Source organism: Lissotriton helveticus, chromosome 4_1, assembly GCF_964261635.1.
Source record: "Lissotriton helveticus chromosome 4_1, aLisHel1.1, whole genome shotgun sequence".
Taxonomy (NCBI): domain Eukaryota; kingdom Metazoa; phylum Chordata; class Amphibia; order Caudata; family Salamandridae; genus Lissotriton; species Lissotriton helveticus.
Genome location: NC_136063.1, coordinates 69127202 through 69151217, shown reverse-complemented (window position 1 = coordinate 69151217; position 24016 = coordinate 69127202). Strand labels below are relative to the sequence as shown.

The following is a 24016-nucleotide window of genomic DNA, read 5'->3' as shown; positions in this document are numbered from 1 at the left end:
TGGTCGCTGCCGGTGCACTGAGGGCTCCGTGCAGTGCGCGGTGGTGACGGATGGACGTGTTTCTCGCACGTTTTCCCCATTTGTGCGGGGGAAAGACCCACCTGGCAGGTGACAGTTGGGGTGACGAGACGGCCGGGTTTTCTGTGGACTACCGACATTCTCCATTTAAGTGTCCCGGTTTTGGGGACAAAGGTCGGACAATTGAGCAAAGCAGAATGGAAATGCATGCCCTCCTTTCACAGGGGACTCTGAAGACTGAAACAAAAAAAATATCATTTTATGTTAGCGACGCAGGAGGAGGTCGGCTGCATGCACCCAGCAGAGGGGAGACAAAATGGGGGTGTTGGGGGAAGAGAGTGTGTGCTTTTGTTTGTTTTATTTTATTTTAAGTATCCTTGAGGTAGGGTGACCAGATCTCCCGAATTACAGAGGATTGTCCGGACACTTTTCTTAAGTTCAAATACTTCTCCCGGTCTTTGGGACAAAGGTCAAGTCTTCCTGTGCAGCGGAATTTATAGGCATTGCTCTCCTGCCTCTGAAGTCTGGAATAATGTATTTGTTTCTTCCAGGCAAGTAAGTAAGTACATTTTATTGTATATAGTTAATTCAAACATTTACAATTTTTGTGCTAAAATCTACCGATTGGCGTTTAAAAGGAAACAAAAAAAAATACACAGGCAATCTATACAATCATATTTAAAAAAAAATTGAAGTTGTCTTGGGTTCTAAACTATTATTAGCACCTCAGTCCTTTGGTTTTAAGCATTTGATCTCATTCTACCAGGCACCACAGGAGTAGGTTGCTGCCTGCTCTCAGCAAAGACAGAGTGGAGAGGAGGGGTTCAAACTGGAGTTCAGTGATTGCTAAAGCTATATAAACATAGCCTTGTAAGTTTGTGCTGCTGTATGTGTACACACAATACACATGTTTACGAAATTTACAGGTCTAGTATCATATATGTATGTGTCTATATATGTATTTTAATTAATTAACTTTTTTTTTTAAAAGACTATTAACCCCTTGCGTGCGCTTGTCGGCCAACAGCCATCGCAAGCACTACCACTGTAGTGCTGCGCATGTCCGTCAGATGACGCGGCCCGCCCACTCTCAGAACTCCCGCCGCGGTAAAGGAGTTAAAAGAAACGAGACAGGCCACATATGCAAATAAGACTAAAGGCTTTAATCCTACTTTTATGTCTGACCTGTCCCAGTTTTTACTGCTCAAATTCTGGTCTCTGTATCTTTTGTGGACCTGGGTGTGATAACACACTCATGCTGTGGGGACTTGATTGCACTGTGGGGACCTGAACCCAGGTCCCCAGAAGGCAATGTCCTTTAAATGATAAAAAAAAATGACTTCTGGAACATTTGTGTCAATTTTTACAACTTCTAAAAAAAATTGCCTTGTGGGGAACTGTGTTTCATAAAGTGTGTTTATATTTTTGCTCAGCTCTACCCCTGTAGACAGGAGGGGCTACTGCATTCCTAAACACACTGCATTTTAACACACTTTATTCACCGGGAACTCATGCCAGCAGCAGAAAGCACAGACATTTCACAGGAAAAGCTACATAATCCTGTGTTAAAAATATTTTTCATGCAAAGTAACCTTTTCCCTATTTATTAAAAGAAAACGTTATTTACATGAAGCTTTTGAATTTAGACTATTTGTGTCTATAACTGTTAGTGGTTTTATAAACATTGCTAAAAGCAATTTGGCCAATTTTGAGTCCCAGATTACTTCACTATTGCAGTTTGACCCGGATGTATGACATAACAACGCATGCTTTTACCACGCATGCTGTTACAACGCAAGTATTAAAACGCAAACCTTTTTGGGGGGCGTGGCCAAGGCGGCAAGCATTTCGGACGTGGCTTAAGTGAGCTCCGTCCCGCCGACACAAAATCCTTCTATAATCTCCTGCATCGCCCCGACCTGCGGACTCCCTGATCAAGCCCTTCTTGGCCAGCTGTGGGGAGTGAGCTCCGGTGACACTTTGAGCGCACACCGAGCGGACATTCCGGCAGCACACATCCCGGAGCGGTGAGGCCTTCGCCGCGCACCGGAGCCGGAACCTCGTGTTACGTGAGGTCCGGCCGGAAGTGCGGCGGCGCTGGGGGTGGCTGCAAGACCTGGGCCGGCTCTCCGAGACCGGGAGTGACGCCGAAGGCTGCGGACAGATACCCGACCAAGCCTGGGGCTGGTGCTTCCTGAGGCGCGGGCTCCCCGACCTAATACCCCGTCATCAGTGGTGGAGGGAGTACTCCGGCAGCAGACTTGAGAGCACGCAGGGCGTGCACTTCGGCGCAGCGGGCCCTGACGCACGCGCCGGGGCCGGGTCCCCGAGTTCCGTGGGGTCCGGCCGGAAGTGCGGCGGTGCTTGGGTCGACTGCTGATCCTGGACCGGCTCCCAGCGACTGAGGGATACACCGGGGGCTGCGGAGAGATCCTGGAGCTGGCCCGGCAGCTAGATCACCGTAGTCTGAGGGGTAAGCGGCTGATGGGAGCTGGACGGTATTGAAGGGGGGGGGATACCATCGACGACGAGGTGCTCCCACCCGGCGGCCAGATCGGACCGCGGGGCCCAGAGCCCTGGGGGACCTGAGGGGCTCAGAACACCACCCCCCTCTCTTGGAGGCGCCATTCCACTTGCAGAACCCCCCCCCTCTCCACCACCGGCCACTACGTGCCTGATTATTGAAGGGAACACCTGAAGGCGAGCCCATCGGGGTTAGTGTGTGATATTCCCGGTGCCCAGAACTGAACTTTGCTGCAGTGTTTAACGGGGACCGGTGTACGTCTACGCCAGGGTCCCGGGGGAGTGAGTGAGTGGGCCTAGGCAACCTCGTTGTGGGGCCCTCATCGGGACACATCTTGATCGGAACCTCCAGCCAGTTGTACGCACTGTGACTCGCCGTTGTGGTTGGTGACCTGAGGGAGTACTGCACGCTGTAGGGCCACACCGCTATCCTGAAACTCTCTTCTGCGTTCCCCCGGGGCCCGGCCGTAGCGCGACGGCTCCTTCCGGAGGTCCCGAACTGGAGGAGTACGGGCACCTGTCGGCAGTTGCAGTGCCATTGTGCCACGGACCCTCATTCACGATGACGCGGGGCGGCAATAGCGGAGGCACTACAAAACAAGGCCCCATAGATAAATTTACAGGGCCGAGTGGTGGGGCCGGGGCGTCTGGAAGCCAGCCGGGACCGGGGACGAACCCGGACAATGCGGCCCTATTGGCGGCTATAACGCAGTCAAGAGACACACTGGACTCAAAAATTGGGGCAGTTGGGGCCGACGTTACACTGCTCCGTCAAGATCTACGCAATGCGGTGGCCCGCATAACGGAAACTAAAACCAGAATCACGGAGGTGGAGGACGATGTAGTGATCCTAAAGAGAAAAGTGGCGGCTATGGAGGGAATACAGAAGGGCCTGGCGCGCCGGGCCGAGGACGCTGAAGGACGGGCTCGAAGAAACAACCTGCGATTCGTGGGTTTCCCGGAGGACTGTGAGAAGGGCAACATGGAGGCATTCCTAACACAGTGGCTGGAGGGGTGGCTCCCCCCGGACTCTCTTTCGAGAAGCTTCATAATTGAACGGGCCCTTCGTGCTCTTCTTCCGAAGCCGCCGGCTGGAGCTCGCCCCCGTCCGGTCATTGCCAAACTCCTCAACTATCATGACGGCGACACTATTCTGAGACAAGCGAGGGATAAGGAACCTGTAATGTACGACAATCACAAAATACTGATATTCCCCGATTACACTAAACTGGTGCAGCAACAGCGCCAATCCTTTACTGCGGCGAAGGCACGTTTGAGAGAACTTAAAATCCAATATGCCCTGCTCTATCCGGCCCGCCTGCGGGTGGTGTTCCAGTCTAAGACACAGTTCTTCAACACCCCGGAGGAGGTCTTTGAATGGACAGATGAGACGGTGAGGGTCAAGGTGCATACCCCCCCGGGCAGAGACTCTGATTCCTCCTCGGCGACGTGACCCCCGAGGACCCCAAGGAGGTCACGAAGCAGGAGTAACTGGAGGGCACGCTCGCAGAGGAACCGCCCGCCCAAAGATGGGGCGTCAGGGGGCAACATTGCAGATGAGGCGCCGGGGCCATGAAGACATGCGCTGCCCTAGATCCACTATGTGCGTCTCCCCAGACTGGTAAGATTGACTCCAGACCCTGCCAGGCGCGCCACTCGGCCTAGTGGCTTAACGTCAAACTGTATGACTTACGCCCACAGCGTGGGGGCAGGACGCAGGTTGGGGGATGCCCGTGAGAAGGCGGACTTCACCCCGAAAAGTAGAGTAGTTAGTTGGGTTAAGGGTTAGTTGGGATTGGGTGGACAGTTGGTTGGGATCCATTGGCATAGTGGGTAATTGGCCTCCCGTTGGGGGGCTGGTGACTGTCTATACCGCGACAGGTACTTCAATGTTACTGAGGTATTGGGGGGGGGGGGAGTTGTGGGCAGCGTGGAGGGTGCGGGAGGGGGGGGGGTGTTGTGGGAGGGGTGTGGAACAACGGGGTAGTTGGGTGGGTGCTCCAAGGGGGTGTAGGGAGGGGGATTGCGTTTTACAGCACAGTGTTTCTCTGGGTCCTATCAATGCAAGATGAATGTGTGTGGCCTCTACCGCACGGACTGTCTGATTTCCTATCCATGGGTGGCGGTTGAGGCTTCCGAATCGGGCCTGCAAAGGGCATCGATGCGTGTTATGAGCTGGAATGTGCGGGGCATGCTAGATAGAATCAAAAGAGGGGCAGTCCTGCGACAAGGAAAGAGGGACAGGGCTGATGTGTTGCTATTGCAGGAGACCCACCTCATGGTTTCCAAGACCCTTAGCCTACAGAGGTATGGCTATCAGCAAGTGTTTCATGCGGGGTTTGTGAGAGGTTCCCGGGGGTGGCGATCCTGGTGCATCGCAGGCTGTCCTACACTCATGAAACTCAGTGGGTTGATACACAGGGCAGGTATGTGTTCATCCAGGGCAAGATAGGGACGGAGCAGATTGTCTTTGGGAGTGTCTACGCTCCGCCCCCGCTGCAGGGTGCCCTTATAGAAAAGTTGTTTGGAGTATGGGCTGAGATCCCCAATGTTATGGCAGTCATTGGCGGGGATTGGAATGATGTGATGAATGCACAGATGGACCGACACAGGCTAGGGGGGGAGGTGCTATCGGACACACCTACTAAACTGAATGGCATGGCGAGGGGAATGGGATGGGTAGACACATGGCGACACCAACATGCCCAACACCGCGAATATACATACGTCTCACCAGTGCACAAGTCCTTTTCTAGAATCGATTACCTATTTGTTCCCCATGCCTGGGTCGGGAGGGTGGATGCCACGGAGATACTACCACGAGGCCTGTCGGATCACTCCCCGGTTGTGCTAGACCTCCTCCTGGACAGGAGAAGGCAGCCGTTCAGGTGGCGTCTTTCCACATGGCACTTACAGCAAGAACCCTATCAGTCCCACATGAGGGAGGCTATTGCTCACTACTGGAGTGATAACGATCACCCCGACATGGATGCCATGACCCTCTGGGAGGCCCTGAAGCCCATGCTTCGCGGGGTGGATATTGCTTGGTGTGCGGCCGCTCGCAGGAAGCGTAGGGAAGACCCGATTCAGGCGGCAGACCATGTTAGGGATCAGGAAAATAGATGCAGTGCTGGGGGGGGGGGGGTGAGGAAGAGGTGCGACGTCTTCTGCTGATGCAACAGTCATATGCCTCGTTGCAGCTAGACGAGGCTCGACAGCTGTGGCTGGCGACTCAGAGTAGGATCTACCAATGGGGCGATAAGTCCAGCTCGATGCTATATAGACTCTGTCAGAGCACTTTCCACGCTCAGTCCCTACCTTGTCTGCGAGACGGGACAGGGGAGCCCATGACGGCCCCGCCGGCCCTAGCGGCCACATTTGCACGATATTATGAGGCTCAATATGCCCCTCGGGAGCTCCTCTCGCCGAGTGACGTGGATACGTTTCTGGCTGATCTTCCGCCACGATCGATTTCGGACGACGAGCGGGCTAAACTTGATCTTCCCTTATCAGCGGAGGAACTGGGTATGGCCCTCGGGGAACTGAATACAGGCAAAGCCCCCGGGCCCAACGGATTCCCTTGTGAATTCTTTAAGAAATTTCACCTCCAATTGGGTCCATACTATGGCAGGGCGTTGGAAGCAGCCAGAGAATGTGGCGGACTTCCGAGGGACTGGCGGCACGCCGAGATTGTGGTCTTCTGCAGACCGGGAAGACCTCCGGACCGACCCGAGTCATATCGACCGATCTCATTACTGAATACTGAAGCTAAAATCTTGGCGAAGGCGCTAGCCAATCGCCTTCTCCCGTACATCACAGATCTCGTACATCCAGACCAGGCCGGATTTATGCCCCACAGGGCAACACGGCACAATATTCGGCGTGCGCAGGTGGCGATAGAGGCGGCCCGAGCGGCAGGGATTCCCGCGGCCCTTCTACTGGCCGACATAGACAGGGCCTTCGACTCAGTGAGTTGGGTCTACCTCCGTGCGCTTCTATCCCGATTAAACCTGGGGCCCCGCTTCTTGTCCTATTTACAACTGTTGTACACGGATCTCACGGCGTCAGTGAGAGTGGCTGGGGCAGTGTCTGCTTCCTTTCCTATAGGTAGAGGCACCAGACAGGGATGCCCCCTCTCACCATATCTATTTGCCCTTGCCATGGAGCCACTGGCGGCGTGGGTCCGAATAGATGCACAGATGCGGGGCATTGAGTGGACTGCGGGACCCTCCGACAGAATTGCACTATATGCAGATGATGTCCTCTTTTTTCTTACTGACTTGAACAGATCTGGACCGCGGGTCCGTGACATCATGCGCATTTTCGGAGAGGTGTCGGGCCTTCACCTGAACCTGCGCAAATCACTACTGTGGGTGCTAGGGGAGCGTCGGGACTTGGGGCCCTGGGCCGGGGCGCTACAGGAAGCGATAGGCGGCCTTAAGTACTTGGGGATATTTCTGACAGACGTACGTGGAGTCTCCTGGGCGCGCAATGTAGTGCCGGTGTGGGAGCGTATCCGCTCAGATATGACTACGTGGTCCCGCATGCCCCTGAACGTCTATGGCCGCTCGGCCATTTTTAAGATGGTGGCCCTCCCGCGCCTCATATATCAACTACAAAACCACCCATACCCTATATCATCGCGGTGGTTCAAGCTGGTGAACTCGGCACTTAGTAATTTCCTTTGGGCTGGGGGAGTGGCGAGAGTGGCGCCCGCACGTGCTTTCTGTCCACGTACTGTGGCGGCCTGGCAACGTCAGATGTCCTGTCTTATTATCAGGCTTCCCACCTATTAATACTGAATGAATGGTGGTATGGGGATCGGGGTGACGCTGCCTACGCCCTGGAGCGATTCCTGATGGACCCCGACACGCTACACACGATACTGTATTCGGCTGTTAAGAGGAAGAGGCTCCCAGAGGTCACTCAAACCGTATTCCAAATATAGCGCGACGCGCTCCGTAGAATGGGATGGTGGAATAGGTTGACGAGGGAGACACCGTTGTCGCAGAATGGGCAGTTGCCGGAGTTGCTGTCCCTACAGGGCTTCCGTGGCTGGGACGCGATCGGCATCTCGGCCGTGGGTCATGTGGTTAAGGGCACGACCCTTAAGTCGTTCCAGGAGCTACGCGAGGACTATGACATGCCCCAGACCCAATTTTTTAAATATTTGCAGCTCCGTCACGCTATCGCCCCTGCCCTGGAGAGCCTCGACTCGCTGCCCGAGTTTAGCCCCCTGGAGGCGAAGGTATTCATGGGGGAATTGGAGAGCAAAAAGATATCATCTATCTATCAAACCTTAGTTACACATTGCTCGACTTCCCTAGACACGCTGCGGGCCAAGTGGGAACACGACCTGGGTGCATTTGAGGAGGAAGACTGGAGGGAGGCACTTGAGGCTCCCAGAGGGGCGGCCATTGCAGTACGACTGCGCTTTATTCAGTTCAAATACTTACACAGGGCCTACTACACCAGGGAAAGGCTATGGAAGGCGGGCTTGATTGCGTCTCCTGATTGTTTGAGGTGTGGCAGAGAGACGGGCACGTTCCTGCATACAGTCTGGGCGTGTGATGGTCTGCGGAAGTTCTGGACGGGAGTGTGGAACTGCTTGTCGGAGGTGCTGGGCTTGATTGCGTACGCCAAAATTAGGCCTCCTTCATGTCCTGGAACAGGTGGGAGGAAATGTCTATAAACGCCACTTGTTGTTGTTGGGTCTCGTGGTGGCCAAGAGGGACGTGGCCCGTGCCTGGAAAGACCCCAAAGCCCCCCTGTTGGGTGTGTGGAAGAGGGGACTTGACTTTTCTATGGGTCTGGAACGCCCGATCTTTGAGGCCAGGGGTTGCCCCAGGAAACATTACAAAATTTGGAAGAGGTGGGCAGAGTACAGGGGGTTATGGCTGGAGCCGCCAGCACGTGATGAACCGGATGAAAGACATTTGGACATTGCGCCCGTGTGAGGAGAGATACACACTTCATATACCTTGCTATGTTTCTACTTATGGACTGATTCGACACTGTGCAGGGGGTGGGGAAAGGGGGGTTCCGGGTGGGAGACCTGGGGGGTGATGGGAGGGGGGACTTAGGGTTATTTTTTGCATTTAAATGACTGTTTGAATTGTTTGCAATGTGATTATTGCCTTCATGCTCGCAGCCTCCCCGGGATAGGGATGCTGTATGTCTTATGTAACTCTTCAACAGCACAATAAAAATTTTGTTCTGAAAAAAAAAACGCAAACCTTTACAACGCATAGCGCTTTGGGGTGCTGGATAGTGAATAGTTTAATTTACTATTCCAACTCCAGTCCCCGTGGACACTAGGGAAGGTGTTGAATAGTAAATTAAATCTATTCCCTATCCTAGAGCGCCCCCCAGCGCAATGCGTTGTAATGGTTTTTGTTGTAAAACCTGCGTTGTAAAAGCACTGTGTTGTAAAAGTTTCGTTGTAAAGGATGTTTCCCGTTTGACCCGTATCTGCAATTAAAGAATGAAGGTGCTGTACACCGTGGTACAACTTAAACTGATCTGTTTTATGCAAATAACTTCGAGGCATCAATGCCTATTGTTATATTTTAGTGCTTCTATCAGAAATTCAGAGCCTTTGTGTTGCACTGTCTTTGGTTACATAATAATATGCACTGTGGAATATGTTTTTAAGATGATGGCTAGATGAGTCAGTGTCTAGAGTTGCATTGTGCTAACAGCTACATTCTTGCAGACACAGAACTGTAGTAATGTTATGCCCACAGGATGGAGAGGTTTAATTTTAACAGAAAGGTCATGTTCTTAGAAAATGTTTGATATTTCCACCCTAAACTTTAAAAAATAAACCTTACCACCCATATACTATACCCACCTTACCCTTACCACCCAAATACCCTTACTGACCCTAAATCCTTTAAATAGCTTTGCCATCCAAATACCATTAACATACCGTCAACCGTAAAAATACCCTTCCCACCCTAAAACCTAAAAATACCCTTACCAACCAAATACCCTTACCCCCCCCAAAAATACCTGTACCAAGTACACACACTTACTTTTACTTACTTACCTGGCACATACTTATTATTTTGTTGGAAAGGCTTGCGTGGTAAATGCATTGCACAGTAATGGATGTGTGATAAAGGTATTTCATGGTAAAGGCTGCGTTGTAAAGGGTGTTTCCCCTCAAACTGCATTTCTGTGTCAATTAATAAAAATTGCTCACTCAGGGTATTGAGAACTATGTGGCAGTAGAGGAAAACTTACCAGGTTTAACTAAATGATGAGGCAAGGAAAATCAAATTATGTGGCAAGGAAACAGAAAATAAGCAGCATACCACTCAATTAAATGAAAACTATTTAGCACATCCTATGGCATTTTTCCTTGCTTTTTTGACATCTTAACAAAAAGTAGCTCAAATGACTAGGTCACATCCTACAGAAATCCTGCTGTAACGTGATATACCCTAATTCAGACATTAATTTGTACACGTATACATATAGTGCACGGGGAGGTCCAGATTTCCTGTCCTTCCTGTAACAGAATGCTGTTGTACAAATTGCAGTGCTGCGTTGTATAAAGGACAAACAATCGAGCAGCCCCAGATCTAGAACCTGTTGCCCACCGATCATCTCTTTGGTGTCACTCTTCCTAAAATGGGCTCTCTGTGTGGAGCTCAGCCGTGTGCAATGTGCAAAGGGAAGCCTCCAATGGCAATTCCTATATGTAGGCATTTGCCCAGGGGTCAAATATGTAAGATATGTGCTTTAGCGTAAAGAACATGCGTTATGTAATCACTCGGTTGATATACCACTTAACCTCTTGCTTTGTCCTAGAGTCTCTTGGTGCAAAGCCAGCCCACAATATTTTAATAGATCAAGCATTGCGCTATAATCTGTGAGTTGTGCACTATTTTGTCCCAGATATGACTCCTTGGAGTACATTACCATGGTGTTGACACATAAAGGGGTTTTGGCATCGTGGGTGGTTAAACTTTTGGCGCAAAATATCTTGCTGCACTTGATTGTTGCTGTTCTTAGCATTGCCAAAGGAATAGCAATAACCTTTAGTAAAGCTGGTCCCATGAGGTTGCTGTTTAAAAAATATCTTATTAGCATATTTTGATATTTCCTACAGTGGATATGAATCATATTTTGTAAATCTGCTGTACTAGATCCATGTTCTGATCAACAACATAATGATATTTCATGACAAAAAATGTGTTTTCTGCTGCATATGGGTTTGAAAGATTTTTGTAAGTTTTTGGCTACCATGTTGAATTGAACAGTGATGTTGAAGCTAGTGGCTGTCTTCCCAAAGTTTTTCTCTTTTTCCCATTAGTGGTTGATTAAGAACCTGTAAAAGTGCATTGAAACCTCTTCAGGATAGTCAGTGCTATATATATCAACTTACTATATAATATGATCAGCACAGAGCTGAAAATGAAAAAGTACGCAGTTTTAATTCATCTTGTCAAATAGACAAATATGTTATTAATTCAGGGTAAAATAATTTGGACAGCAGACTTGTTTCAGAATAACTACTTTTACCTGGTCCAAACTTTCTCTGATTGCAGACAATAGAAATGAATAATAAATGCACTTTTGTGTTTGTTTTCGTAATATGATTACTTATTTTGATGAAAAGCCCTTTTGCAACAGTAAGTGATTAATAAATATGAAAGGTAAAGACTTCACAAGTACTTAATTTGATAATAACTACATCCTGTTTAAACTATCTCTAACACACTTGAGAACCTGCTGATGTTGACGAAAAGCAGCAGACAATGGCGCATAGTGCTCCCGCATTTGCCCGCGTCCGCCTCCCTACTCTCCCGACCTCTACTTAATTGAGGCCGCGCAGCAGACGCATGCAGTCGGGGCACCGGCGGTGTGCCAAAGGCAAGCCCGTCTGCGACCTAACCGCGACCAGGAACCGTGGTTCTCCGACCTGCATACGCTACAGCTCTGCGGCTCTCCATGCGCTCAACGACGGCAAGGACAACAACTGCAAGCTTTCCTCACCTCTCGACACCCAGGGTCACTTCAACTGGCGAAACTGCCGCCACTCTCTAAACCTCGCAGAGACCCAGGTCCCACATACACCGTCCAGCAACAACTCCACCACAGCCTATACCCTGCAATTCTATGGCAGGACCGGAGGCTTCAGATTATGCTTTATCCTTTCTTCGCTTTATTTAACATTTTCACACAGCAGCCAGTAACATGGGGCAAAAAATGTTTTCCTCATGAACACAGACAAAACTACAACTCCCTACAACCAGGGAGGCATACAGTCCATAGTCCTTCCTCCATGTCTAGCACTTTGGGCACTAAGACCCCTGCTTGTCCTTCTTCGTTCTCTTTCATCGCTGCTTGGGCGACAGTTAAGTGCTCCAATATTTTCTTTCTAGTTCTTTATTGCCTTGACTTTTGTGCTTCATTTTTTATTCTCTTTGTGTGGGCAGCGCTAGCTAGTGCTTTCTTTTGTCTTGCAGGTCCCCAGCCGCGGGAGCGTTCATTCCGCTCCTCACGCGGCCGCCCTCCTGCGGTTGCGGTGCTGGAAGTGCGCCGCTAGAGGGACTCGGCCCTCTCGTTGCTCTCGCGGCGTCGCTCCTTAGTCAGGAGCCGCGCGGCGTGAGCATCGAGCTAGAGCCTGTCCCTGCTGCCTCACCTTGACGCCTGTTCGGGCTGTATTTCCCTGCTTTTCTGTTGCATGCCCCGGCAGGGGTCTGTAGTGAAGCGTTTCCATACGCTTCGGAGACGCACTTGAGGAAGCGTGTAAAAAGCACTAAGCCCACTGGTTTCTTTTCGCGCGTTGCCGCGCACCTATAAAACCTCATGCATCTTGCGGAATGCGCATTGGGAGGCAGTTGGCCCGGTCTGCTTCTGCTGAGGGTCGTGCGCGTTCTGGGTGTAATCCTTTGGGTTAACCATTAGTTACGCAGCTACCCAGTCTGTCCATATTGGAAGGGTTCTGGTGCCCTTATTGATCTTGGTGCTGTACTCTTGGTGTGGTTTTTCCCCAGTTGGTTGTAAGATATTGACGCTGATCATGGCGGACCAGTCCGAGTATTATAATGAAGAGTCACATGGTTACTTACCTTGGGATGACGAGTTCTTTGAGGCGGTGGATACCTCCATTTATAGGTTGGTCAATGAGGTGGTTGGCCCTATGGAGCAGCGCCTGTCGGAGAGAATAGTCAAGGAGTGCGCTAAGATTGCGGCGGCGCGGAGGGATCCTCCTGGGGGGTCGGGTCAGCAGTCTGAGGAGAACCCTCCGCCACCTAAAAAACAGCGCCCTGAAGGGGTGGATGTGGACGTTTTTGCACACCTTAGGTCGGAGTTTGTGGTTTCAGGGGCTTCCTCTGTTCCCCCTCCCCCTCCGGCAGACGCCCTAAACGAACCCCTGGATCCTTCTTCCCCTGCGACCGATGATGATGGCACACAGGGGGATACCGACGACGAGGCAGGGTCTTCACGGCCTTGGCTCCGTCAGCTACTCCATCCACGTCCGACGCTACCGCACAGGAGGATTCTGACATGCTCAACCCCAACGAGATCATGCACCCTTGTTCGGCGGCTTGGGTCCCTTGTGAGAAGGTGGCCAGGTTTGTGTCTAATAGGTTGCAGAAACCTTTGGAGAAGGAAGCTCGAGGTTGCCTGCGGGCTGAGTGCCCCAGACCTTCTTTGGAGAATAAGATTGCCTTCACCCCGGAGCTCGATCCGAAGATGGCCACATTTATGGCCAAGTTCACAAAGGATCCCAGGAAAGGCATTGATAGGTCCTGGCGATCCTGTTAGGATAAGTTGCTGGATGCCATCGTGCCCATGACACAAATTCTCGACATGGCCGAGGAGGCGAAGGTTTCGGGGACCCCCATTTCCCACGGAGGTGCTCTCTAATTGGGCCCAACGTGACATTATATTTATGGGCAACGCGAATTGTGCGTTGTCCACACAGCAAAGGAGATCTCTGTTGATTAAACTAGATCCAAAGTTGGGCGATCTAGCCTCCTCGAAGGCGGGGGCCGTGGCGCAGGGAGGCCCTTTCGGCGACCCCTTTATAAAAGAATTGGGAAAGTTCGTAGCAACTTTCACTTCCCTGGACAAGGCCCAGACTAGTATAAAGAAGGTCTTTAGCCAGCTGGTTTTCCGTGGGGCAGGGCGAGGCAGGGGCCGCTCTCCCGACCGCGGCTCACAGCAATCCTCAGGCAGAGGACAAGGCTCTGGCCGCGGGCAATACAATACGTCCGCAAACTACAGCAACTTCTACCCCACACATGGACAAAGATTCCGAGGACGTGGAGGATTCCGAGCCAACTCTGGTGGCAACTCCAATGGTAAGTATCTTACAGGAGATTCCTGTGCGCATTGGAGGGCGTCTAGCGGCCTTTCGAGAGGCTTGGGAGCAAATAACTTCAGATGCATGGGTTCTACAAACGGTGCAAGGTTTTCATATAGAATTTCACGGGGATCCTCGTCAAGAGGTTCGGCCTCGCCCGATTTCTTTCACCTCCCACGACTCGTTGATCGACGAGGAGGTTTCCGAGCTGCTTCGCAAAGGAGCCGTTCGTCGATCAACGCTTCACCCCCGTGGTTTTCTAAGCAATATTTTCTTGGTGGGCAAGACCGACGGTGGCCGTCGTCCTGTCATCAACCTCAAGGACTTCAACGGCTGGTTGGTGTTTCGTCATTTCAAAATGGAAGGGATTCATCTCCTCCGCGACATTCTCCTTCCGGCCGATTGGATGGTGCGCCTCGTCCTGAAGGACGCTTATCTGGTTGTGCCTATCCATCCACCGCATCATCGGTATTTGCAGTTCTGCTGGAAGGACTTGGTGTTCGAATTCACCGCTTTTCCTTTCGGTCTGTCCTCGGCTCCTTGGTGTTTCACCAAGGTGCTGCACCCAGCGGTGGAATTCCTCCGGGCTCAGGGCATCCGGATGATCGTGTATTTGGACGATCTGTTGCTAATGTCGTGATGCCCTCGAGTTTTGGCCTCTCATCTCCAGCAGAAGGTGAACCTGTTGCAGGGCCTGGGGTTCGTGATCAATGGGGCCAAATCGGTCTTACAGCCTACTCAGTCGATCACTTTCCTAGGGTTTGTGATCGACTCTGTCCAAGCGACCCTGAGCCTTCCCTCTCGGAAAATGGCGAAGATTCGCCACGAGTTGCGCCAATCACTTGCGAAGTCCCACGTTTCTCTACGCCATCTGGCCCGTGTGGTGGGCCTGCTCTCTTCTTCAATTCCCACCCCCTTTTCTGAACCCCCTTTTCTGAATCGTTTTTGGCCACTATAGGTGTGGCAGGGTATACTCAGACATGAGTCCCTTGCTCACTGCTCCATCAGGATTCAAGCAAGCCGGGCCGACGAGGCTGAAATGCCAGAAACCGGTCCCCGGTAGCTTGTCTCCTTTCTGGTGAAGAATTGGCTTGGTAGTTTGGTCTGCCCTGTTCCCATGATGCACTGGGCCAGGGACAGACTAATTTGCATATAGCCAGGTTCTGAGCTGGGATGGGGCAGTGAGCTAAATAACGGTGATGGATCAAGCCCTGATCTTTGGACTGGGTAAGAGTGGTCTGCTTAATTCAGACACTCTGTTCATCACCACCCCCTTTTCTGAATCCTCTTCTTCAATTCAGGCGATCTTTCCAGGCCCTCTTCATTATCGGGCCCTCCAACGTCTCAAGGCGTTTCACCTACGACGGGGGAGATTGTACGATCACATGGTTCCTCTTTCGGAAGAAGCCAGAGAGAAAATTACTTGGTGGTTGTCTCACATGGAGGCCTGGAACGGGCGGGCGATTTTCGGCTCGGTTCCAGACCTGGTCATAGAATCCGACGCCAGTCGTTCGGGCTGGGGCGCACGGTGCGTAGATTTTTCCACCGGTGGAGTGTGGTCGGCGGACGAGCAGGGCCTCCACATCAACTGTCTAGAACTCTTAGCGGGTTCTTTCGCAGTCCGTTGCTGGACCAAGGAGAGGGTGCAACCCTGTGTCCTGCTCAAAATGGACAACGTTTCCGCTGTCCGGTACGTCCATCGTTTGGGAGGTTCATGGTCGCGAGCCCTAGTGAACCTGGCGAAAGACTTCTGGACCTTCTGTCTGGATCATCACATTTCGGTCACAGCGGAATATCTTCCGGGGCAGACCAATCAGGTCGCAGATTGGCATTCACGCAACTTGTACGATTCCAGTTTATGGAAGTTAGAACCCAAGATATTCCAGTGGATTCAATCCCTTTGGGGGCCGTTCTCGGTGGACCTTTTTGCCTCCCGTCTGGACAATCGGGTGCCCAGGTTCTTCAGTTGGAGGCCGGATCCGATGGCAGTGGCCACGGATGCCTTCCTGCAGGATTGGACCGCGGAAGTCGGGTACGCGTTTCCCCCATTCTCGATGATCACAAGTGCGGCAGCCCTGATCCGTCGGCAGGGGCAGAGGTGGTCATGGTGACACCTTGTTGGAGGTCTCAAGTTTGGTTTCCGATTCTTCTGGAACTTTCTTGGGATTTTCCAATCCTACTCCCCCAGTTTCCTCACCTCCTTCTGAATCCGGAGGGGATGTGTCACCATCTGACCGTGCAGGGTCAGCTCCACCTCATGGCGTGGCGCCTTTCCGGCGCCGTTGGTCGATGCCAGGTCTTTCGGAGCCAGCTGCGTCCTTCTTATCCAAGGCTTGGGCTGACAGCACCACGAAGCGGTATAGGTCCTCTTGGACTCGGTGGCTTTGTTGGTGTGTTCGAAGGGATTTGGATCCCGTGGTCGCGGATGTTGTTCACATTCTGAACTTTCTTGCTGAATTGGCTTCAGATGGCTTGGCATACCGCTCTATTAATGCGGTTCGCTCAGCAATTTCAGCAGGGCATTCCCCACTTGATGCAAAGCCAGTTGGGGAGAATCCTTTGGTCTGTAGACTTTTGCGGGGTATCCGGTTGTTGTTACCTCCAGAACCTCGATATTCGGCCCTTTGGGATGTCAACTTGGTTTTAAATCTCTTTTTGTCTTGGCAGCCGAATAGATATCTCTCTTTGAAGGAATTGTCGGCAAAGCTAGCTATGCGGCTATGTCTGATCTCCTGCAGGAGAGTTTCGGATGTCCGAGCGTTGGACATTTCGGCATGGACCTTGTCGCCAGAGGGAGTGGTCTTCACAATCGGACGCCGTACTAAGTCACACACTCGCGTAGGGTCGTATCCGGCTTTTCAGGATACACAAAAGTTATGTGTGGTGGATTGTCTTAAAACCTACGAGGACTTGACCCTAGAACTTCGTCCTCCGGGCGAACAACAACTTTTGATTGCACTCAGGAAACCGCACAAAGCGGTATCGTCGCCTACAATTGCGAGATGGGTGCCCAGGGTCATGAATGAAGCGGCCATTGATACAAAGCAGTTTGGTGCTCATTCTACTAGAGGAGCCATGGCCTCTAAGGCATTTGCGTTAGGAGCGCGCCTAAGGGATTTGATGCGAGCAGCAGATTGGTCTTCAGATTCCACTTTTAAGCGGTTTTATTTTAAACCGGTGGTGAATGTGGCTCAGTTGGTGGTGAGTAAGCTTTAAACTAGCATAATCTGAAGCCTCCGGTCCTGCCATAGAATCGGAATTTGCCAAGCAGGGTGACGGTAAGTTCCAATTCTATTAAGGACACGGAGGCGAGGATTATCCCACCCGGAGCACGTTGGTGCGAACCCGCCCGTATTGCAGTAAGTACCTTCTTTTGTGCCTTTTGGGGGGGTACATCATACATCGTACCTGGGTAAGTAAACATCTTTGCGGCTTGGCTGATGTTTGATCGTGATGGTTTGTAGATTAGGACTGAGATCATTGTTTTGTTTTCTGGACGAGTCCTTTGTGTCTTCTCAGTTCCTGATCGTGTTTTATTCTTTTTAGGGAATGATGGTTCCAAGCAAGACCAGTGAAGATTGAGCGTATTTTTGCACGAAGAAAGAGGACGAAGAAGGACAAGCAGGGGTCTTAGTACCCAAAGTGCTAGACATGGAGGAAGGACTATGGATTGTATGCCTCCCTGGTTGTAGGGAGTTGTATTTTTGTCTGTGTTCAACATTTTTTGTCCCATGTTACTGGCTGCTGTGTGAAAATGTTAAATAAAGCGAAGAAAGGATAAAGCATAATCCTCGCCTCCGTGTACTTGATAGAATTGGAACTTACCGTCACCCTGCTTGGCAAATTCCGATTCATCCTCCTAAACGTCCGCTTCCTCCACAGACACATGGAAATCTGAGACCTCCTTGACAGCACCACTCCTGACGTTGCCTTTCCCACCGAAACCTGGAAAAGCGCCACCTCAGGACCAGACATCGCGATCGCCATCCCCGAAGGATACAAAATCACCCGGAAGGACTGCCCATACCTTCCCGGAGGTGGCATCGCCATCCCCCACAATGCCAACCTTCGCCTGAGCACCTACACCGATGGGCCCACAGACTCAATAGAACACCTCCGCTTCAAGATACAGGTCAACCCAACCACCACTCTCCGAGGCACCCTCATCTACAGACCTTCCGGGCCCCAAGCACCTTTCTCCGACTCCATCTCGGACATCAATGCCCCGCTTGCTATCACCTCCATCGATTACACCTTACTTGGAGACCTCAACTTCCACCTCGACAACCACCGAGACCCCATCTCCCTCCTTGAAAACCTCTGCATCATCGGACTCACTCAGATCGTACCAGGACCAGCCCACTCAGCAGGACACACCCTCGACCCCATCTTCACAGCAGGAAACTCCATCTCCTTCAGCCACACCTCCAAACTCCCATGGACGGACCACCTCTGCATCTACTTCACCTTCAAAGCTAACATCTCACGCAAAGGCCTACCCAGATTCTATGCAGGAAATGGAAAAAGATCTCCGATGACCAACCCGCCGCCGCCCTCAGCAGCTCCACTCCCACCACTTCAGAAGACGACCCAACCACCGCCGCCCGCACCCTACACAAATGGATCACGGACTGCGCCAACACCGTCACCCCCTCAAGAAATCTTTTAACTTTCACGCCCAAAAGGCCAGCTGGTTCTCCACAGAACTCTGGAATCCCGACAAACCTGCAGATGACTCGAAAAACAATGGAGGAACTCCAAAACCCCAGTGGACCTCGACAACTACAAATCAGCCACCACCATCTACCACAAACTCATCAGATACTTAAGGAAGAAAGCACTCCAGGACAGAATCTCCACCCATGCACACAACAGCAAAGAACTCTTTCGGCATCATCAAAGAGTTTGCCCAACCCAACAGTGAGTCCAGCGACATCCCACCCTCCCAGGACCTCTGCGACAAACTCAGAGCCTTCGTCCATCACAAAATCAAGACCATCTATGACCACTTCGACGACAACAACCTCTACGAGGAACACACACACTTACCGCTTCTTGCACCACACAGTCTACACTGGACAGATGGAACGTCCTCAGCATCGAAGACACCCTAAAAACTATGAAGAACACCCACTCCGGGGCCCCCATGGACCCCTGCCCCCACCACATTTGCCACAGAGCTGCAGAGATCATCGCCCCTGAGCTACAGAAAATCATCAACCGGGCCTTCGAGATCGCCTCCTTCCCCGATGACTGAAAAATGCAGAGATCAACAACCCTCGGCAGACCCCACCGACTTCAAAATCTTCAGGCTGATCTCCCTACTTCTGTACGCAATGAAAGTCATTGAAAAAGCTGTTAACATCCAACTCGCCTCCTTCTTCAATGGGAACAACATCCTCGACTCCTCCCAATCAAGCTTCAGGAAGAACCACAGCACCAAAACCACCCCTCATCGATGCGACAGACGACATCCGCTCCCTCCTTGACAGAGGAGAGACTGTAGCCCTCATCCTCCTGGCCATTTCCGCGGCGTTCGACACAGTCTCACAACGTACCCTAGCCCGCAGACTCCAAAGTGCAGGAATGCCGAACAAAGCCCTCTACTGGATCCACTCTTTCCTCTCCGGCAGAACACAGCGGGTCAGACTCCCCCTTTCCTCTCAGAACCCACACCACCTGCTGAGTCCCTCAAGGATCCTCCATCAGCCCCACTCTGTTTAACGTCTACATGGCCCCACTCGCATCCATTGTCTTACGATTTTTTTTTTCCACCTTGAGGGTGAGAGCAAAAATGGAGAGCCCGATACAGACCTGTCCCAGCACCTGCAGGACCCAGCCCACTTAATGCCCTGGGCAGGGGGAAGCGTTGGTCCATAACAAAGACAGTCACAGGAGTGGAACCGGGCTGAGGCTGCGTTGGAGAGCCTTTCTCCTGCAGTGGTACACACACCTCGGATAAAGGATTGCTTTTGCATGTCTACAGCAGGTGGGTCAGATGTCCCACCCCCCAGAGCAGCCCCTGTGCTTTTAGCATTCTCCCCAGAAAACCTTTAAGAAGCAGTGTTCAGTCTCAGAGTTCCCAGTCGCGGGAAGGAAATGGTGGCAACACGGGTCTCACAGGTGCATAGTCACCAACAAGCCTTTACAATGTTTAGAAATGAAACATAGTTGTAAAAGAATGGCAGACTCTGCCGTCCATTAAGAGGAGAATCCTACCTGGAAACGCTGATTCCGCCTCATAATCTGTTTGCCTGTGCATTGGTCTCCCTCCCGCCGCCGCTGTAGTCCATCTCGCGGCCGCCGAGCGGAGGGAGACTACACCTCCCAGCCTGCCCTGCTACCCGGAACCCATCACCGGGGTCACCGCGCCCGGAGGCGCTTCAAATTGACGGCACTCTCGGTGGAGCGGGTGCTCTGCCGTCCATTAAGAGGAGAATCCTACCTGGAAACGCTGATTCCGCCTCATAATCTGTTTGCCTGTGCATTGGTCTCCCTCCCGCCGCCGCTGTAGTCCATCTCGCGGCCGCCGAGCGGAGGGAGACTACACCTCCAAGCCTGCCCTGCGACCCAGAACCCATCACCGGGGTCACCGCACCCGGAGGCGCTTCAAATTGACGGCACTCTCGGTGGAGTGGGTGCTCTGCCGTCCATTAAGAGGAGAATCCTACCTGGAAACGCTGATTCCGCCTCATAATCTGTTTGCCTGTGCATTGGTCTCCCTCCCGCCGCCGCCGAGCGGAGGGAGACTACACCTCCCAGCCTGCCCTGCGACCCGGAACCCATCACCGGGGTCACCGCGCCCGGAGGCGCTTCAAATTGACGGCACTCTCCGCGTCGTGGGACGCGAGCGGGACGCCCGGACTAAGCCCGGACAAAGGGCGGACAGTCTAAGACAGTCCAAGACTGGCCACGACTGGACTGGACCATACCTCCTGTAAAAAATCGCATTGTGAGGTACTTAGATATCTTTGGCTCTTTTATTGACTGTCCCTGGGGGAAGTGGGGTGAAGTGTGAGTACACTTACATTGGTAAGGGACTTTAACACATTGCTTATAATTACCTAGTCGTTATTAGTCCCATATATGTCTAAACAGAAGACCCCCATTGCTCCCACTAACACTATGGACAACTATTTAGTGCAGGTGGTGGCAAAAATAAATAACGAGCGGAGGTCTTCCTTGGGTCTTAGCATCTCACCAACATCCTCCCAAGGGGAAAACCTAGGTATGATTTTGACAGATTCGGATGCAGCAAATGTTATAGATCCATCTACCCAGCATAACACCGATGGTCTAGTACTAAACGTCTCCATGGTTTCAAATTTAGAAACTAATACAGACATAATAGTGGGGGATGATATAGATGCCTCCCATCATGACCCAGAGTCAGTCGAGGGTTATATGTCCCCATTGGCACCTGTCCCCGCCCCAAGAGTAGTCAGAGGGGGTACTAAGACTCTCCCCAAAAGAGAAGGGCTGAGGTCGAATAGGAAAAGACCAGCAACTCCCCCTAGCAAGAGTACCATAGAAGGAAAAGTGGGAGAATAAAATGGGAGTATAGGATGGGATGACGCCATTATAAAGAAACTCATGGGTATGTTGGATACTAAACTAAATCGGATAATTAAACCGCTGTTATCTAAAATTGACCACCTCACTGATAAAGTTAGTAAATTGGAGATTCTTTTAAAAACTACTAATGATAATGTGGGGGAAATACCGAATTTGGTATTAGGCAAAATCAACGAAAAGGAATCTATAGAAATTGCATCCGGGGGAGCAGTAGATGTTTTGGCTCCCATTCAGCCAACAAGATTAAATCCTGTTATACAACCTACTAACCTAGCAGCTGTTGGCCCCACAGTAATTTCAGGGAATATCGCAGATGCAGGCCCAACTCTAGAGATAGGACCTGTGGAGCTAATCATAGAAGCGTCACCCCTGATTCTTGTTCTCGCAAATGTGCCACCACTGAACGCAGGCCAGATTGAGCTACCTGAATCCCTGCTAAATAAAGCATTGCATTGGTTGAGCAACAACATGCATATTTCTCCCTGGGGAAAAGAAAAGCTGACAGATGACCTGATTACAGCAAGACGAGTGAAGTGGATAGGGAATAAACCCAAGAAATTTGCGGGGGACTGTGTGGTACTGAACCTAAAGGACCCAGAAGTACTACCGGAAATCCTGCTTAATCTATTCCTCCCCCCCCCCAATGCAGAACGGCAGAACTAATACCACTCACGCTAGACTTCTTCTATAGCAGAAGAGGACTTGTGGCAAAGCCAAGTGTTTTAAGGACCAAGTGGTCTGTTGTGGGTAGTAGAAGTGCTAGGGATGGTCCAAATTGTGATTGGGAGTTGAACCTGGAAAATAGATTTTCGGCCATATCCAATTTAAATGATTGCGATTGACTCGCAGGGCGTAAATATCTGCCAGCTAAATCACAGAGAAGGCAAACCAATGGAATGGTAGTTAATTTGGCATGCACACAATTTAGTAAACAGTCAATAGAATGCAGGGAATTTCGAGATTCAAATTCTGGAGAGGTAGATAAAGACCCATATGGTAAAAAGAGGGTAAGGGCAGAGAGTGAGGTAGTATTGGAGGGTCGAAAAATAATGAGTATTGACCCTGTTGAAAATGTTGTGGAGATGGGCCATCCAGGGCCACACTTAGGAAAACCTTCTTTGACCCTCATCTCGTGGAATATAGCAGGTATAACGAATAAGATATCCACACCTGAGTGGGCCGATTTTATTGACCAACATGACATTATCATGTTACAAGAAACTTGGTCACTAAATCCAGTTTTTCGTCAGGGGTATCTAAACTTTTATATACCAGCAATTAGAAATCGCATAGGACGTCCTTCTGGAGGTCTACTAATTTGGATTAACCAGTCGCTGAACTGTTTAATAACACAAAGATCTTTACCATCAAATGATATTTTATCATTAAATATTAGATGGGACAGCGGCCAAGAATTCGCTCTGTTCAATGTCTATGCCAGGGGGGTTGGCGGCGGCAAATCCTCAGAAGTAGTAAGTACTCTAGAACAGGATCTTGAATTGTTGGAACCTCAATCCCACGTTATCGTGGGTGGGGATTTTAATTCCACCTTTGAACCCTTGGGCGAAGAGGATAGAATTCTGTCCGAGGAGGAGGACATTAAGTGGGGAATACCGCAGTTGGAGGTGCCTGCCATCAAAAGATGGAGTACAGTGGCAATTCAGCTAAAGAGTCTCTGCTTAGCAAGAGGACTGAGAGCGGCAAATGGATGCACGCCCTCCGACCTAAAAGGGAACAATACATTTGATAATGGACGTGCATCAAGCAGAATTGACTATTTTTTAATAGATGTAAGGGCATGGAGCAAATTGATAGACATGTCTGTGGAAGTAAGATTGGAAAGCGACCACAATCCCCTTTGCATGACCTTTCACTCTTACTATGAGACCACAGATCATGTCAATAAAAATGAACGGGTGATTCAAGATGTTGTGTGTTCAAACAACCAGCGCCATTTGAAATGGAGAATGTTGATTGAAGATATAGCGAAATTAGAGGACCTCAAAAAAGTAGTGATAGAGGAAGTAAATAACATCAAGTCCCATTGTGGGAATCCAAACATCCAGGTCTATATGATGGAGGCTCATAAAAACCTCTTCTGCAAACTTCAAAGATTCTTCATCAAATCTGTAGACCCAAGAAGAGTCAAAAAGGAACAACCAAGGCAGGGATGGTATGACAAGAGCTGTAGACTGGCACGACATAACTTAAGTACTGAATTGAGAACGGGTAATGCCACAACAGTTAGGAAGGCGAGAGATAGCTATAGATTGACACAAAAACAAGCCAGGAAACGTTGGGACGAAGAACGCTGGTGCGAGCTGAAACAGGCTTGCGCAGCCAAGGATTCCAAGTTATTTTGGGCCACAGTAAAATGGGATAGGGGAGGGATAGCTGCACAACCACATAACCATGTTGCTAAAAGTGAATGGACTGAGTTTTTCAAACCACAGTATGCCCGTAATCCAATGCATACCTTTGACCCCCCCCCCCCCCCCCACCCCCCCAAGTGTCTTTTTTAAACATCAAATATTTAATGAAAAAGACGTTAGCATGGCCTTGGATTGTGTATCG

General features: G+C 50.8%; 1 long non-coding RNA gene across 1 annotated transcript; it reads left to right on the top strand.

Moving 5' to 3' along the window:
* Positions 1–9: 9 nt before the first annotated feature.
* Positions 10–17655, top strand: LOC144828328 (uncharacterized). The gene is made up of 2 exons (XR_013610425.1): positions 10–577; positions 17414–17655. It is a non-coding gene; the product is annotated as an uncharacterized LOC144828328 (long non-coding RNA).
* Positions 17656–24016: the final 6361 nt, after the last annotated feature.